The following is a 16,457-nucleotide window of genomic DNA, read 5'->3' on the forward strand; positions in this document are numbered from 1 at the left end:
TTTTTCTTCACCATTGTCTTTCAAGGCACCTCAGCTTGGAGCTGTAATGCTATAGTTGTCCACTTTCAGGTAAAGCCAGCCTATCATGCAGAACCATCTGCAACCCAGGCTCCAATATTTCCTTCTCCAATTAGCTAATCATGGGAAACTCCCCTTAAGGTCATAGGTGCAGCTTGAGAGGGAGGAGGCTATGTGGCAGAAATATGGGTCATAAGCATCTGTGCCACTTACGCATGCAACTTCTTTGTGTTTTCAGGACCCAGTCAAGTCTGATCTTGTATATAGTACTTTCATATAATGATGGAGTACTGCTGTACGTGCCCAACTTTATGGCTTAGTAGGACATAAAAGCTATCGTAAGCACTCAGGTCTCATGGTAACTTGGCAGCCTATGTTCAAGGGTTCAGCTTCTATTAAGGTTTAGTAGCAAGTGAGATCCTGATTTTCAAAAGGATAGTAGTAGTAGTTTTCTACTGAGGAAGGCATAGCTTTGTTCCAAAATCCTAATGGTTTGTACTATAATTCACCTATAGGGGACTGTCAAAGACCCCATATAGCATCCCTGTCCACCACTGATGCTTTAAGCACCTTCAGATCTGTAGGGTCATACAGTACGAATGGCATTTTGGCTTACATGGCAGCCCGGGCCTGTTACAAAGCCTTTTTCTGTTCTGGGCCCCACTAAAAACTGGCAGCTTTTCAGGTTCCTCTGTAAATGAGTTGTAGTCACACTCTTAAATGAGTTGTATGTTGCCTTCAAAATCCAAAGAGGTCTAGCAGCATTGTCTCTCTTTCTTAATGGTAGGGGAAGCCAGACACAGCAATTTGTAATCCACTTAGAAAAGGATATGCTCCAGATGACTAACTCCCAGAAATTTCACAGAATTTTTGTAGGATTTATTTCTCACTTGCCGGCACACAATTGTCTCACCCGTTTCTGGGGTCATCACTACTTCCTATTCACTTAATGCACTCAGCATGAAACCATCAACATAATGGACCAGAGAGAACTGGGAGGTGATCAAGGTCCCTGACAAATGACTGAGAAGTTGATATAGCCTGAGTTAGGACAGTGAAGGTGGATTGCTGATCCTGACACTACCTCTAAGCTTCCAGCTTCCATTAATGGGGCATCCTGAAGGAAAAGCTAGCTCCCTTCGGTATGCACCTGGCCTAGGACTCAGAGAAGCTTTAATAGCAGATCTAGCAGGATCTACAGATGCTGTCAGCCCAGATGCTGCCCCCGGCCAACTGGTAAACCCGCAGATAAGCACAGATGTGCATAACAGGCAACAGAGTCTTGGGTGCTGCACTGACCTCCTGAGCGTAAAGGAATATGGCTAGTCTTGCACTTCTGGCTTCCTGTGCAAATACTTCCTATGGACCATGCTAACTAAGGATACGGAGGGAAGGAAATTCTGGGAAATGTAGTTCCAGTTTATCTAAGTTGATACAATTCAAACTCATCATATCAGAATAGCTTTCATCTCAAATCAACTTGCAACAAAAACGTTTGAGAGCAAGAAACTTCCCCTAAATGCCTAAAACAATGAAAATGTCTGCAAAGAGTAGAAAGCTCAAATAAGGAATTCTTCCCATCTACTTCACCAATAAAAAAGAAAGATTTACTACAGCAAGCTGGTGAAGTTCGTGAAATATTACATTTGTGGGGTGAAAGGTAAGAAGGGCAGGAGAAAATTGAAGACAGAACAGCAAAGGAAAAAGGAAAAGCAGAAGAAGTAGGTGATGGAGATCAGAAGCAGGGGGTAGTGCTGAGCAGAAGGAGGCAGTGGTGGGGATGATATACAACTAGCAACACCTGTCAACAGAAGAGCGGCAAGGACCAAAAATCGGAATCAAGAGCAGCTTCCCTCTGTGGGCAGGAAAATGTCTATCTGGGCCTCACTTGGTTGCTCGTGAGCAGGCATATGGAAGCTCCATTCTCACAATTAAAACAGACAGAGGTCAGCAAATGGCTCCCAAGGAACAGTGTTCACGGTCTTTTTCAAACACATGGCACTGCTTAAAATAGCTAATCTAAACTTCCTGCAAAATTTACTTGTATAAAACAGTTCCTTCCTCAATAATTTCAGTTTAAATATATTTATTAAATTTTGTCTAAATTCGGGCCGGCCCGGTGGCTTAGCGGTTAAGTGCACGCGCTCCGCTGCTGGCGGCCCGGGTTCGGATCCCGGGCGTGCACCGACGCACCGCTTCTCCGGCCATGCTGAGGCCGTGTCCCACATACAGCAACTAGAAGGATGTGCAGCTATGACATACAACTATCCGCTGGGGCTTTGGGGGAAAAAAATAAATAAATAAAATCTTAAAAAAAAAAAAAAAAAAAATTTTGTCTAAATTCAATGTTTTTTGATATCTATTTTTATAATAACAGCTATCATTAGTTTTTATGATTATCAAAAATTAGAACATAATTACACATGTAACATTATAAATTATATTTAAAATACTGGATAAGATGGTTTCTACTCAATCTTTTGGTCCCACTGAAGCCAACTCTCTCAGAAACTTAAGTAGATTTGCACATTATGAACAAACTTAGTGCATCTCCTTCAAAGAGTCCAAGAAACTCAACACTTGAAAAAAAAATTACATGACATATGGGTAATAATCCTTATTAACTTTGCTTGGTTAGGTATAGGATACTTCAAAGACGATTATAAAGTCTGAATTCTTTCATTCAAAGAAAAATCCTGCAGAAACTATCACCAACATCATAAATCCATTTATAGAAAATTATCACTATATTTTCCTTAGATGTATTTTATTAAGACTTAGAAAAGAATGATTTAATTGAAGAAGCATGGGTCAGTTAGACCAGAGATCTGATCCCAGGCACCCAGGAGTTTGGGACTTTGGGCAAATTTCTTAACTTCTCTAAACCCTATTTTCTTTATCTGTTAAATAAAGGATCCTAATACCTGTCTCATAGGGTTGTTATGAGGATTACATTAAGTATATATCTGGCCCATAAGTACTCGATAAATGTTAGATGCTATTATTTGCACCAGATCATCAAGAAAATCGATAAAATCATAATGAATTAATGTTGATAATAAGAATTCTTATAATTCTCAGAGGGAAAATTTGAAGTCATTTTTCCCCTTAGGGTATCTAGTGATTTAAAAACATTTTTCATTTTAATTTGAACTGTGTTTAACTTTTCTTAAAATATGTTCAGTTGTACATGGCTTAGATGACCAGAAATTTCATTTTCCCCATTTTGTTAATAAACAAAATATGATTGGCCATTACTTTAAGGCAGAGGAGAGAAGAAAAAAATTAAAGTCCTAATTATTTTAAGTAAGGTATTTGATATCTTGTAGAAATTACTGTTCTCCTTAGCTAAATTTGTAAGGAGATTCAAACAATATTGTTTGGAGCTGGAGGAAGATTTAGAGGAAAATGAAAAAAAGGTTGAGGGCGGAGAGGAACCTAGATACAAAGAGTTGATTTTTTTGTAGGTCGTTGGTGACTAATCTTCTTATTAATGCTATCTTTGTTATTAATCCTGCATAGGGCCCTATGCTCATATAAATTATTCTGAAAGTTACTACATACCATAGAGACTCATTTATGTATAATCTACTAAAAATTCATACCATTTTCAAATGCAGTACTTATTCAAAATTTTAAAATGCGTTTAAAAAATCTTACCTCCACAATATTCCCTTAACTCAGGTTTCTTTCTAATTTCTAAGTAGGTACATATCAGAGGCGGTTCAATGGTGTATTTCTAACAATAAACAAATTCACAAAAATGACAGATTGTGTTCTGCAGAATGCTTAGCTTCTTGACCCTGAACCAGACCTACACGCTTAACTCTGATTAAGCACAGTTTATCATGACCTTGTTTATAACATTTACCATGAACAGTTTCATAAATGTTATACTTTCTTTGCCCTTGTTTCTGTGTTAATGTTGTTGCTGCCACAGATCTGTGGAAATTATGAAAAACAGTTATCTAACTGATGTGTTCAGGGGACTCCTGCCAGAATCACTCACATTTATACTTATTTCAAGGGTATCTGGGAGAGTTTGTGCAGATTAATCCAAGGCCTGGGCTTGTCATTGACCCCTCTCTGCATTTTTTCTGGAGGTATAAGTGAGAGAAAGAAGAAAACTTGTGATCAATTCTTGTGATCCACAACAGTGGAAGTTTTTCTGTATTCATTTGCTTTTTTGTGTGTGTGTGAGGAGATCAGCCCTGTGCTAACGTCTGCCAATCCTCCTCTTTTTTTGCTGAGGAAGACTGGCCCTGGGCTAATATCCGTGCCCATCTTCCTCCACTTTATATGGGACGCCGCCACAGCATGGTTTGCCAAGCAGTGCGATGGTGCGCGCTCAGGATCCAAACCGGCGAACCCCGGGCGGCCACAGCGGAGCGCACACGTTTAACCACTTGCGCCACCGGGCCGGCCCCATTTATTTGCTTTTTTATTCATTTCTTTTTGATTTAATAGCTTTGTGTTGAGAGAATGAAACATCCACAAAAAATTAGCATCAAGGGAATGATGTAATACATTTCAATGAGATAAGATTATTGGAGGAGATGACAAATGAGGATGTGGCCCTTGAGCAAGCCCAGAATGCCTCTGGGTCAAAAAACAGATGAACTCAAGGCTAACTTAGATGTGCATGTCCAAAAACAGCTCATTTTCCAGTTGGACTTCTGTACATGTACAATAAACCTACAGTCATCTGGTAAAATGGGGGATTCTGTTGTTCTGGATAGCCGTTTCTTCTGGAGGTCTCCAAGTTTGCCATTAGAAAGTTTTTGTTTTGAAAGGTTATAGTTCTAAAATATATTTTAATTGCATTTGCTTTGGTAAACATTGTATATTGAAGGTAATTTAATTTTTTATTGAAGATATGGAATGATTATTCCATTTGTAAGAGAAAAATTATCTTAATTTTTTTATATAGGAGAACGCCACCAGATTGCTAGTAAGTGACATAAAAAAAAATCAACAGGGAAAAGAAACACTCAGGTTATTTGCAAGGCTGATGGAGTGACAGCAGGGGGCCTGTGCAGCTGTCTGGCTGACTGGGAATTCAGGAGACTGGGAGATGATTCTCAATTGTATTTTACATTGGATTTTGCACGACTGTGGGGTAGTGTCATCATGCAGTTTTATTCTGTCTCCTTGATTTTTGTTGTTGTGTTATTCATTTCTCTTTTTTAAAAAGGGACATAGAAGGTAAAGTCTATGATCTTCAAAGCAGTAAAAAACAGAATTCTGTATGCAAAATATTATACAAATACCCTCTCTGATCCTCAGGACTAAATTATGAGCTGCAATTTATCATCACACTTTTGAAGTGGCAAACGGGCCCAGAGAATTAATCATTTTGCCCAAGACCATAGAGCTAACAAGCGGCAAACGCAGGGTTTAAATCCAGATCTGTCTGACAATGAAATCACTCTTCTGTCTACGACACCACATTGCAAAGGCAAAGCAGCTTTCTTCTAAGTCTTTTGCTCTGCTTCTGTAAAATCAACCTTAACAATCTTTATCTTTTTGTTTTCTGTTACAACAGCATCTTCAATTACTAAGTTTCTCACATTACCTTTATCTATTTTTAGCTCACATTTGTGTGTGCCATGTGTTTTTTGCTTGTTGCTCCAGGAAAGAGAACGTAGCATTTGCAGTACCACCCTCCGTATTTTCTGCTTACACATCTCCATGGCATTTGTGTATGTTTCTTGAATTGTAAATACATAGATTATCTTTAAAAGAATATACACAAAAAAACTGGTTAAAATGATTGTATTTTGGGAAGGGAGCTGAGGGGCAGTGTGCGAAAGAGAAATAATTTTCTCTGTATAACTTTTTATTCTTTTTGAATATTATACTATGTGATATTTTACCAACTGAAAATTTGGAAATATGTCTATATAATGGACATTTGGGATATAGCTACTAAAGACCATGAAACACTAGAGATATTTTTATAAATTCAAAACAGAAATGAAATATTTTAAATCGTGCCTGTGTTGTTTATTCCCGATTCACTGTGATTTCAGAAGTTTCCAGATAATCTAAATGCTTTTGGTATTTGGAGCTTATATAATAAAAGAAGACACATGCAACAATAATTGCAGCACGAAATTTTAGAATTAGAAGGTATATTATAGATGATTTAGCCCAATGACTTTATTTATTTATGAAGAAACTTCTACTTGTTAGTGGCAGAGCTGGGAAAAAACCAGGTCTTTAGACTGTAAATTCAACATGGCCTCTAATATGCTGTATGGCAAGGATTGGCATGGTTAATTCATAAGAACAAAGATACCTAGAAAAATGACTACTATACTCTGAAGATCAGATATCTTCTCTCAGCCACATCTTTAGAAAAGGCATTTAAATGAAGGAGGATTTGTATCAAAAATTAATTTGCTTATTTTTCTGAGAGTTCTGACTCTGGGAGTGCTTTATGTAACTGTCATGACACTTTGGGAGAAGATATTATTTAGTAGCAATAGTTATTTTTATGTGATTATTATTACTGTCCAGTTAAATGTGCATATGTGTGTGTATTTTAAAAGTTTATTATTCCACATATCACAACCACAGTAAGCAGTGTCATCATGGTAATAAATTGACAATAGACAGTGAAGTTCATGATAGCCCAAGGTATAATCCAGCAGTGCCAGTAGAATATTCATTATTTTTTAAAGATGTTTAGAGTCAAAGAATCAGCAAGTGGAAATGACTCACCCAGATAATAATCCAATCTATTTATTTTGCCTAGTTTAGGTAGGTCATTAAAAAAAAAAACCTAGTAAATTTCTTTGACATGATATTTAAAGGTATCAAATATATGGAATAAAATATATGTATCTTTGTTTCTACATGTTGGCAATATTTCCCTTTTTGGTTGATTCTCTGGCCATTTTTCCCTGTGGTCATTTTTTTTTTTTTTTTTCCTGTGAGGGAGATTGGCCCTGAGCTAACATCTGTTGCCAATCTTCTTCTTTTTGCTTGAGGAAGATTGTTGCTGAGCTAACATCTGTGCCAATCTTCCTCTATTTTGTATGTGGGAAGCCACCACAGCGTGGCTTGATGAGTGGTGTGTATGTCCTTGCCCAGGATCTGAACTTGTGAACCCCAGGCTGCCGAAGCAGACTGCGTGAACTTAGCCTCTATGCCACTGGGCTGGCCCCTCTGTGGTCATCTTTAATGAATGAGTCATACCCATTGTAATAGGAATAATATAAGCAAGAAAATCATTGATAGATTCTGCTGTGTAGGCTGATTCTCTGACATGGAAAAGAAAAATGGATGTGTGCTATGGTGATCACATTTGTAGACTCACATGTATGAGTACTAGATAGCTCTTTTCCCACAATAGTTTCCTGCTTTTAAATATATATATCCCTTTCCTATATAAGAGAAAACTCACCCACTGTTTTCCATTACTATGTTATGTCACATTCTGAGTGTACTCATCCCCCAGCTAAACTCTCAATCTGGTTTCTTTCATTTCCCCTCTCACTAGGGTATGCTCTGACAGTTTGAACAAGGATATCGTTGAAACAAGCCTCAACTTTTCTAACACCATTTTCCATGCAATTCAAGTTAATTGAATTTAGAAATTTGGAGAAAAAGAGATTTCAGGAGAAACAAACAACTTTGTATTTTTCCCACATTTCTAAAAAGTAGGTTTTGATTCAATCCAGCTCACATCTAATTCTTTGCTTTTTCTCTTAGATTAGCTCAGATTATAGCATATTTTGCAGGCTACTTATTGTATTACTTTGTCTACTATTTGTCTACTAAAATAACCTTGTGAAAATTCCCTTTATAAGACCAAGATAATAGAGCCCTAAGTCAAGTTCAAAGCAGAATTTAGATACATAAAATTAAATCATTTTAGCACCCAGAGTTTTCTTTTAACATACTGGCACTTTCAGTTGGCTTTACCAATTAAAAGAGTTAATTTTGAGAAAATAGCTATTTGACACATCTGTGGTCTATTAAAGAATGATTAATTAATGTCCAAAAGGAAAAAAAAAAAACATATCAACAAAATTTGTGGTTAAGTCATGATGGCATTAGGTATTTTTATCAGCCTAAGTTTTCATACTTGTGACTGCCTTCATTAGTGGAATATTCTCATTAGCTTGGTATGTTATTATACTATCCTCAGAGGTATCTGGGGTGGGTGTCCAGCAGATGATGTAACTTCCCAATTAAGGAGTTGCAGTGCTCCTGATGTATATGGCAGCCTCATTTTAGAAAGTTCTTTTTCTAAGAAGCTTTTTAAAATGATGACCAAGATTTCTTCACCTGGATCACGGCATGCCACTTAATCCTTTTTAAATCATGTGTTTGAAGAATTGCCTAAGCCATGAATCTTTTGTGTTATCGAATAAAGCTTTATTGGAAATATTTTCCTCTGTAATTTAAGCTTATTTTTGATGGTACTTACGATAATTTTAGCAATTAAAGAATCTTAATTGGTGTCTGGGCATGAATTTTTTAACACACAAATATTCAGTGATAGATTAATAGTACTACCTATCTCAGACTGAATTTATACCATCATCTAAATTATCTGATAATTAAGAAATTCATATTTAGACTTTAATTGCCTAGAAAATTAGCTTAATTTTCCTCTTCATTTTTACAGAATGAAACAGTACTAGAGTCTTCATTAAAAGAAAAATATACATACATATCTATCTATCTATCTATGTTCTTAGCCATGATTTTATAACCCCCTACCATGTTTCAGGCATTGTACTTGGTGTTCGTAGTACGAATATAAATAAGAGCTAGGTCTGCCCTCAGGAGACCCTCACAATCTAGAGAAAGGGGAGACAAAGATACAGCCCCACACTAACAGCCGTTGTTAAATTCTGCAGGAGAGGTGAGAACAAGGTGCCATAGGAGCACAGATGGGAAATGGGAATGAGGGTAGCAGGAATTTACAAAGGAAGTAAAGCTGGTGTGAGATTTTAAGGCTGAGAAAAAGAATCAAAAAGAGCATTTCAGGTTGGAAGGGACACCATGATGGAGGGCAGAGAGATGTGAAACTACAAGGGAATTTCAAATGATTCAAGATGGGGAAGACATAGGGAAAGTGGGATGATTTGGCCAAAGATTCATGAAAAATGGACTGGGGCACATTACACATGATACAGAGTGTTATGCTAAAGAGGCCAGACTTCATCCAGTAGGAAATGGAATCCTAAAAGTCTTTGAGAGGGTTTGCTTCTTTATTTTGGAATAGCAATTTGAAAATTGCTTCTAGACTTAGAGGAACACTAATTGCATGAGTTAGGGTTGGTAATTAAACAAATATGGAGCACGCTGTAGTCCCCATCTCTTTCTTGGAGATTCATCGTGCATGTTAACAGACTAAATGCTCGAAAAACCTCTGTATTAAATAAGCCTGTTAATATTATTTAGCCTACTGTTTCCTACATGTACATGTCATGGAACTCTCTTTTCTGCCTTTTTTGTCTCTCTTCTGCAGCATACTTTAGGAAATTCTATTTTATGAAGATAACTCTTATAGCTATGTGGAGTGTGGATAAGAAGGGAAGAGATTTGAGGCTGAGGGCCAATATGGAGAGACATAGATGAGATATGATTGCACTAACAACAAGTATCTATTTTGAAATTAATGTTTATTTTAAAATTATGGAATTTTTTGATGTCTTTGTTTCAAACTTTTATGCAGACATATTTTAATTTCTGTTTAAATTGAACCAGTGAATTCAACTTTTGTGAAAATTTTTCTTAGAATATCCACTATAAGACCGTAATGAGAGATTCTTTAAATGGTACATACTGATTTTCCTCACTAATGTGCGGTTTAAAGAACTATGCAATTCCTTTTTAAAAAATCCTGGCAAAATACATCTATGTTAGTTACAGTTACTACTGTCAGCTTTTTTAAACAGTCATAGCTGTGAATAACATCAGTGAATGAAATCCATTTGCTGTCTGTGGCTGGAAATTCTACAATTTGGAAAGCTGGAATTACTTGGGAGTGGCCATTCAAATGTGTCATAAGGGTGGTAATATCCTCACTGTTTCCCCTTAAAATCTGGCCCACACAAAATGCCAAAAAATTTGTAATATGTTCAAATGAAGTCTGATTTTTCTAACAGTTTCTAAAGTTGGAAAAAGTATGGCATACTGTAAAATTTGCACAAACTTTCTCATTCTCAATTAGATGAAATATTTGTAGTAAATACTAAAAACTCCATCACTCTCTCATGAATTCTGGAATAACATATTGTAGGTACTCAGAGATGTCTTTTCCTTTAACTTAGAGAAATACAATTTTCTCTTGTTTCTCAAAACTCTCAATTTGCTGGTGACTGCAATATCAAGTCCAAATCCCTCTCCAAAACACAGAAAATATTTTCATGTGGAACACTAACACTAAAAATAGGAAGGCTTTTTTGGCTTACAACTGTTGAAAATTATAACATTTAAAGAGAGAAGAGTGAGTTAAATTGCTATGTTAGCTAAAATCTTACTTTGCCTCTATAAATCTGCTATATTTAACCCATAAGGATATATTTTTATATTTCTTGAATGAATTAAAAAGAAAGTGCTGTTTTTTCTAACCTTTTGCATTATTTGGCATTAAATATTTCATTTTACATTATTCAAGAAAGATATTTCCTTTACTTAGTTAGGATACATCACCTGTTTCAGTGCTTAACTTTCTCAAGAGGGAGTCTGCGTTATTCACAGGTCCTTGAGTTTTTGACGTGTAGTTCATTTCTTACTGTGTTTTCCTTTTATATACCTTTTCATTTCTTATATCTTGATTATACAAGGTTGTGATGAGAGATTTGCCTATCATAGCTCTGGGCATATTTATATCTCCCTTCTTCATTTCTAACTGATTAGGATGGATTCCTCTTTCCCTGTAGAATACATGCAAATTGGCAACACTGATTTCCAATAGTCTTAGGAATATTGCACAACTATAAATATTGTCTTTAATGGATACTACTTTTCACAGTCCCATAAGAATCCTTAGAAGGCAATCTTCAGACTGGCAGTCTGACACCCTTACATATAATTTTTCAAATCCTTAGCACAAGAAGCAACCTGGTGAAGAGCAAATACTTTCTCAGGGGCCTTCCCCATATAGAGGGGGCAGAGGTCCCCTAAAATGGATCAGTATTGGAGAGATACACATTGTCCCTTGAGGCCATTTAAAAATAGCTATAGATGAGTGGCAAACTGGGATCTGAGGAAATAAGAAGTTGGCTAAAACAGTTGATGTTGGAAGTGAGAACAACACACCTATTTGGCTCAGAATTTCAATCAAATGCCATATTGGGCAAAAGCCCTACTTCCTACCTATTTAATATCTACCTGGGAGGGGAAATTTGGACTCAACAAAAAACAAGCTCAACAAGATTTAAAGAGCCAAAGATTTGAATATTGTGTGAATCATTTGCTCTGAGTAAATTCCACTGGACTGTGAACGTGTCTGGATGCACACGTCAACTCAAGTCCTCATGGGTCAGCTTGCCTCAGAGAAAACTGACTCAGAGAAGCACATGGAACAGTGTTGGGATAGATTCTAACTCATTTGTTTTACGTACACTAGGGACTATTGTCATGTATTAATAAGGAGATTAACAGCCGTAATAAAACAAAGAAATAAATCTTCAGTATGCCAACAATTTAAGCAGCTCCTCATTTGTCAGTGTTGCAAACAGAACCAAAGTGCTGTTTTATGAAAATGTTCCTCAGAAATTTTATTGGATTCTGTTTTGATGTAAAACAACCTTTGATGCTTATTGAAACTTAATTTAAGCCATTTTAGAAGCCTGTATTTTAATGAAAAACATTCTTTTCAATAATTTCATGCACAATCAATGATTCCATGATTTTTAATGCAGACCTCTTTTTATGTTAGATTGCCTAGAAACCAGATCTGATACGTTTGGGAAACTTCCTGTATCAAAGAACAGCAACATGTTACATGTCTGATAATCTTTATTTCCGTAAAGAATTAAAAATATTCCTGTATTTTTGGCATCCTAAGCAAATAGCAACCAGGGAAAATCCAAACCAGAGATTTGTTAGAATTCTTATAACTTCCAATTATTATTGAAACAGTTGAATTATCTTTGAATTTTCTTCTCCATTGCCCTGCCACCACCATTTTAAAAAATACACGTGGTACATCTACATTGTTAGCACACGTAAGCCATTCCTAAGTGTATTTTCTCCCTTTTATCCCTTAGTTAGTCTTAAAGTGTCAATGCCCCTCTAGTCTCTTGGTTGCCGGAAGCTCATTCTCTAATAGATTCCTCAGGAAAGGCCCGTGGGAACATATTCTCTGGGATCTTGCTTGTTGACAACAGCTTGAGTGGGTCCTTCATTCTTGGAAGTCAGTTTTGCAGGATATAAAATCCTTGATTCACATCTGTTTCCCATGAATATTTTAAATACTTACTCGATTTTCTTTCAGCATTAAAAATCTCCTAAAAAGTCTGATGAGAATCTAATTCTCTTTTCCTTGTAAGTCACTGGTAACTTTTGCCTAAATGCCCAAAAGTTTTTAAAGTCCAGTAATTTCATAGATATGTCTTAGTGTTATTCTAGGTATAAAATATGCTCTTTAAATTCAGTGTTTCATTTTTTCAAATTTTATCAATTATAGTTTCATATTTTTTTTTTGGTTTTCTTGCTTTGGTTTTCCTATCTAGAAACTCCTGTTATCTGTATGTCAGATCTTCTTTCTCTACGTTCAATATTCGTTGCTTATCTTAAGTCTGTTTTCCTTAGCTTATTTTTGATTTTTAATCTCTTTTTTCCCTTTTAAATTTCTATTTCTTTTATTCAGTTACTTGTATTCAATTGCTTTCATGTGGTTTTAGTTTAGCCTTCATTTCTGAAATTATTTCATTTTTAATTCTGTCCTGAGTTCTGTCATGCCATTTCTGAGTTTTTCTAATTTAAATCAGAATGTTGTTCCTTCACATATTATTTGTGTAATATCTTTTAGTTGTGTTGAAATAGAAAGTTATAGTTTTGGTATATTATTTTGTGGGCATGTCTTTTGGGTGATTTCATTCTCTGCAGACATGTTATTTTGCTCCTATTCTTTTTTCTTTTGTTAGTTTTATATGGCATTTCACCTTGATCATTGTGGTGGGTTGAATAGTGTCTCCCCCAAATTCATATCCATCCAGAACCTCAGAATGTGCCCTTAAAAATAGAGTCTCTGCAGGTGTAATTAGTTTGTAATCAGTTAAGGACCTCAAAATGAAATCATCCTGGATTTAGGGTTGGTCCAAAGTCCAGCGATTGGTGTTTGTTCTTATAAGAGGAGAGAACAAAGCGAGAAACACAGAGAGAAGGAAGCAGTATGAAGATAGAGGCAGATATTGGAGTGATGTGTCTATAAGCGGAGGAACACCAAGGACTGCTAGCAACCACCAAAAGCTAAGAGAAGGACATAGGATGGTTTCTCTCTCAGAGCCTCCACAAATGAACCAACCTTGTTGGTTGACATCTTGATTTTGGATTTCTGGTCTCCTAAACCATGAGAAAATACATTTCTGTTGTTTTAAGCCACAAAGTTTGTGGTAATTTCTTATGGGACCCTTAGGAAGCGAATACAATCTTTTCCTGTTGTCCCTTTTTATGTGAAATCCATTTTCCTGAAATGTTAGAAGTAACTATTATTCAAGAGTGGCTTTTCTAACTTCACAGAACTCCTGCTTCCGTTTTGTGTAAGTGCATGTGTGTGTAAGAGTTCAAAAACATGGCAGCTTAATTTCTGAGATTTCCTGGGTTTTATTTTGATCTCCCCTTTCCTACATATTCTGTTCAATTTTGATCTGTGGCCCCCTGTCCTGGAATGGAGCCTTGGCTGCTCAGCTGTGAGAGTTCCTGGAGCTGGCCCGCCTCAGCCTCTTCAGGCCTCACTATGTATCTCTCGCCCTCACTTGCTATTGGATTGGGCAAAATTCCCAGTTTAGCTGCTGCTCACAAATGGGCATGCAACATTTCCCAATGAATACCTGTTGGCTAATTTGGCTATTTTCTTTCTCCTTCACAGACACCAATAGCATGTAGGTCTTGTGGCTATTGATGTTTTGTCCCTACCCTCTTGTTCTGGAGTTTGTGGTGATACCTTGTCACATAGTTTTATGGCAAATGTTGTCTGTGGGTTTTTGGTTTTGCTATATAACTTCCCTGTCTGATTCTGTGAGAGGGGATCCAGAAATATTAAAAACCTCAATCACCACCCATCACCATCAGCTTCCCAGAATCCTTTATGCCTAATTTAACTGTAAAAAATTTCAGTTTCATTGCGGTGCTTTCCATATAACTGAGATATGTCTCCATGTGTCATTTAATTATTAAATAATAATACCCCCTGCCCTGGATACTCTCCTGAATTGAAGTCAGTGTGTTTTGATTTTTTTTTTTTTTGAAACAGTCATTGAGTTAAGAATAGTTGATAACTTTAAATATTAAAACCAAAATATTCTTTAAAGTTGGGTTTGGGTTTTTAAATGGTTCCTATAATCCCTTACTGGTGTTCCCTCTCTTCGTTTCCTCCTTCCTTTATTTTTTAAAAATTCATTTTTTTCTTATGCACGCAAATTGTAAAGTCATAGTTTTATAAAGCTATTTAAATATCAAGGTCTACTTTTCTCCCTCCTCCTCATTTTCTTCACTCTAGAAAAAATAATTTTTAGCTTTTATAGCTTATTCTTTGCCTATTGACTTCCATGTCTCTAAATTAAATTCTTCTCTTGCTTCTTCCTGATTATTTCAGTTTTAGGCATTACTCCTGCCTTTTTACCATATAAGATAAAAATTTAGTGTCTTTTACCACGCAATGGCCTTCCTTACTCCAGCTCTTCTACTTGCTCACTTCCTGTTCCCTCACCCTCCCTATTTAATTATATGATACTTTTGCTTCAATGACAGTATATTTTGTTAGATCACAGTCTACATTATGATGATAATGTAAATGCTACTCACAACTTCCTCCCAAGAGTTAATAATTGTCTTATTATTTCTTGTTTACTTGGTTTTCCATGTCTTCATCAATAATTGGAGCCAAGATTCTCTGTCAGCTGTTTACTGTGTTCAGATTCATCAGACAGTTCATCAGTCTCATCTTGGAGCCCTCTGACTTGGAACCCTCTGGGCTTCTCCAGTTGACATTGGTTGCTCTATGTCTTAGTCCATTTGGGCTGCTATAACAAAATACAACAGACCAGGTGGCTTATAAACTGCAGAAATGTATTGCTCACAGTTCTGGAGGATGGAAGTTCAAGATCAGGGTGCCAGCATGCTCAGGTTCAAGTGAGGTCCTCTTCCCTCTTCCCAGTTGCAGTTTTTTATTATGTAAATGTTCAAAGTTTTCTCTCTTTACTCTCAGCCATTTGGACCTTCACCTCCCCTCCCATCTAAACTAGTGGTTTTAACCAAAGGCAATTTTACCCCGTAGGGGACATTTGGCAATGTCTGGAGACACTCTTGGTACACTTTTGTTGTCACCACTGAGATTCCTATTGGCGTTTATTGGGTAGAGACCAGGGATGCTGCTAAATATTCCAAAGTGCACAAGACAACACCTCACAGCAAGGAGTTACCTGGCTGAAAATGTCCATAGTGCTGAGGTTGAGAAACCCTACTCTAAACCATGCGTTCTCAACAAGGGTGATATTGCCCCCAAGGAGGCGAAAATTGGTTCTTGAGGATGGGTTGGTGGAGGGTCTTAACAATTACAGTGGTTCATGGCCCTTCAAAGGACCATAGCACAAAAACAGATATATAGCATATTTGTGGTATTAAAATATCATAGGAGGGACAATAGGGGAAAAAAATGACTGAGAACATTTCTTAGGGGGAAAATAGTGAAAAAAAACATTGAGAAACACTGGTCCAAGCTGAAGAAGGTTTTGTTATTACTAGTCAAGTTTGGTGGAACTGCATTTGTGATCCAGATTCCGGAGGAAGGGAAGAAGGGCAGAAAAACAATACAGCGAAGATTTAGGGCTAGTGGGAGTTTTTCCATATGATTGTGGAAAAGAGGGTTCTGAAAGAACTACAGGAGGATAGATGGGCAGAAAAGAGCATAGCATGAATTTTTCTAGAGTAAAGTATGTGCCCCTTTCATACTATCTGGGAATAGGAAGTATGATCCCTAATCTTTCAATGCAAATGATCTTGCCCATCATTTCTTTCACAGACTACACCTCAGTCTCCTGGTGAGAGAGCCACAGCCAGGTAGACTTAGAATAAATCTTCTGTAACAGTTACTAGCTGTGTGGACTTGGAGATATCACTTGCTATCTCTGAGCTTAAATTTATTCATTTGAAAAGAAAGAGGATAAGAATCTTATCTTCTAGGATTGTTGAGAGGATTAAAGATATATACACAATGCCTAACTCAAAAGATGAGAGCTATAATAATG

This window comes from Ceratotherium simum, chromosome 19 (genome assembly GCF_057802395.1).
Source record: "Ceratotherium simum simum isolate JZ-2026a chromosome 19, ASM5780239v1, whole genome shotgun sequence".
Classification (NCBI taxonomy): Eukaryota; Metazoa; Chordata; class Mammalia; order Perissodactyla; family Rhinocerotidae; genus Ceratotherium; species Ceratotherium simum.